The following is a 3,485-nucleotide window of genomic DNA, read 5'->3' on the forward strand; positions in this document are numbered from 1 at the left end:
TCTTTCCTACATATATATAATAAGAGTGCCTTATTTTGAAGAAAAAAAAACATGATGTGGTCTCTTCATATGAGGCCCCCTTGACCGTCGGGGCCCCGGGGCGGTGCCCCGGCTGCCCCGGCGTAGTTACGGCCCTGGCATGAAAATACTTTCTTGATACGTAAGAGTTATTCAAGAAAATTTTCTATCCTCTCTCTTCGATGACTCAATGTGACAGGATCCTTTATTTAAAAAAAAATAACTCTTATCAAAATCAATAGATGGCGTAACAAGTAATGAGAGTTGCTTTATGTTTTCGTGGAAGTGACGTCACCGGGGAAACCCTCTTGAGTCAGTGAAAAGAGTTTTATAAGAAGAAGGAAGTCTGTGATCATTTCAGACAAGTGGGATAAAGTGAAGCGGAAAAAAATTGTTGTGGAACCTGTTCTCTGCGGCATCCATTGCGACGGTTGTGCTATTTGTTCATTGCGGCAGACTCTTCGTAGACGGACGGAAATCAATAAATGCTTAGTAGTGGTTTCTTTTCGGACATCATTAGGGGAACAGTCACACATTGAGTGTCCTATCTTCAATCGGGGATAGTTTCTGATCAACTGCCTTTTTTCTAAATTCCTTTCTATTTAATTTTCACGAATAATGACGGAAATTTACTCTTTTTGGTAATATCTCTTTCAAAAAAAATGTAATATAAGGTATTTTAGATTATTTATTCGTTTTTGTATGAAATTATAGCTATACAATTCTGCCATCCGCATATTTCGAAAGATAGTTTAGTATTGCACATTTGTCAGCTTTTTATAAAAATCTTAGTTTTTGTGTACTTTACGTTTAAAAAAAAAGTTTTTTGTGTCTTTCTTTAACTATTCAAACTGTAAAAAAAAAAAAAAACGTGTGTGACGTCACCTTTCTCTATATTTACCCTGTTTTCTCTCATTTCTTTCTGTTGCACTGATGCAGGTTGCCTTTTGAGCATCCGAAACAGCTGTCTGCATTTATAATATTTTTTGTGCTCTTAAACGTTGTTCACCTTAGTTTGTATTCAAACTGTAACAAAATTAAATTTTAAAAACAGACGAATGTATAGTTTTAAATAACTTGCTCAAAAACATAAATCGTATGATTTTATTGTTTGAGACTTTTTTTTCTTCTAAAAGTTATCGAGCATATAATAACCTTAATGAAAGGCTGAATAATAACCATCAAAAGTACAAGAAAATTTTTACCTGAAGTCCAACTGTTAACTGTGAGCTACTCTAAAAAAGAATTGCGCCCCCCTTTTTTTTTTCTTTTTTTTTTGCGAGAAGCTTCGTTATTTTAAAATTTCTTTTTCTAATTTTAATATTATAATTATAATAGTTATTATTTAAAAACCAAGGCATTTCATCAAAATTATATCTGTTGAAGTTGTATAAATTATTTCACATGGTTATGAAGACTTTCACACCATCATAATAGTTTACCAAAAATGATTTATCAATAGAAAAGAATTTTTAAAAGAAGATGATTTGGCAGATTTTAATTGAATCCTTTGTTAATGCTGTAACTTTATTTACATCAAACATACCAACACTTAATCTATTTCTACCCTAGCCGATCAAAGGACCGGACTCTTATGTTTCTTGATTGAATGTATGAAATATGGATGCTAGGAAAGAAATGACCTAAAAAAACTTTATTATAATTAAACAAAATTGTATAATACCAATTTTTTATGTATTACGAACACAAAGAATAAGAATTTTAAATTCATTGCTCAATGCATTTTTAACATATACAGGGTGTTTCTATTGTATATTTTCCGCCAACTTATTTTTTCTAATTATTATTATTTCTATAATTCTTATAATTCCTATAATTATTCTTATAATTAGTATTATTTCTTCTAAGAACTGTCTTGATTGCTTCGACATTTTTGTGGGTAATAAAACAGTAAGATATGAAGTAAAGCTATCAAAATGAAATATAAGCTACTTACCATAACATTTAGTGTTTGTCACTTACACAAAAATGTCAATCTAAAATGTTAGGTTTTGTTTTTGAAATTTGAATGCACGATAATTCTGATTAAACTGTCTTTGCAGAAATGTGCGAATGCAATTACATTTCTGATCACCTTATAAAGCAATACATTGTTCTCCAGGTTGTGGTAGAAATAAGTATATTTACAAGTATTATTCGAAACGAACAAAGCACCAAAAAAATAATAGTAATAGACTATTTAACTGTATATATAATTGTTAGAAAAAGTCACGAAGTCAAATGTTCAAAAACGATGAGATAAGTGCATTTTCGATGTAAAAGTTCTGAAACGGTTACTTTTTAAAATTAGCATTATTCAAAGCAGAATCGCTGGATAGTGAAGCATGGAAGTTAAAAAAAAAATTTTTGAAAAAAAGCCANAATATAAGCTACTTACCATAACATTTAGTGTTTGTCACTTACACAAAAATGTCAATCTAAAATGTTAGGTTTTGTTTTTGAAATTTGAATGCACGATAATTCTGATTAAACTGTCTTTGCAGAAATGTGCGAATGCAATTACATTTCTGATCACCTTATAAAGCAATACATTGTTCTCCAGGTTGTGGTAGAAATAAGTATATTTACAAGTATTATTCGAAACGAACAAAGCACCAAAAAAATAATAGTAATAGACTATTTAACTGTATATATAATTGTTCGAAAAAGTCACGAAGTCAAATGTTCAAAAACGATGAGATAAGTGCATTTTCGATGTTCTGAAACGGTCCTTTGCCCGGTTAGGGTATGCTTAGTGTTAAGAAATCCAAAGACATATTACTTTTTAAAATTAGCATTATTCAAAGCAGAATCGCTGGATAGCGAAGCATGGAAGTTAAAAAAAAATTTTTTTGAAAAAAACCCGAGTGATATTAGCCAATAACTTTTAATATAGTATTATCAATATTTCAAGAACAGTATCAATATTTACAGAGAAAACAATTTACAGAAACATCATCAACGTAAAGCAATGGGAATTAAAAATTAATATTCGAGAAAAATGCAATATACAAAAAAAAAAAAAAAAACACTTAAAATTTGACAAAAATGAAATCAGAAACAATAATACAATATTTTATGCTTTTAGAATTTTTGAAAAATATCTAAAAACTATATGAAAAATATCTATATAGAAATAACTGAAGGGAAAAAAATGAACATACGTGTTACAAAAGAAAATAATAATAAAACAATAATAATAATAATACAAAAAGAAAATAATAATAAAATTTTGAAAAAAATCAAAGTAATCTATGTAGTTTTGAAATTTAAATTCTAGGAAGTACATGCATTGTAATACAATTTAAAAAAGTAAATTAAATCAAACAAAAATAGTATCCAAATAGGGTGGACAACGACAAACAACGTCTGACGCATCAAGAAATAAAATAAAAGATTGCTGATTAACCTTAGTCCATACAGTGAATTGTAATTTATCATCCGAAATTATTCAACTGATGTCGATT

The sequence above is a fragment of the Parasteatoda tepidariorum genome, chromosome 4 (genome assembly GCF_043381705.1).
Source record: "Parasteatoda tepidariorum isolate YZ-2023 chromosome 4, CAS_Ptep_4.0, whole genome shotgun sequence".
In the NCBI taxonomy this organism is placed as follows: Eukaryota; Metazoa; Arthropoda; class Arachnida; order Araneae; family Theridiidae; genus Parasteatoda; species Parasteatoda tepidariorum.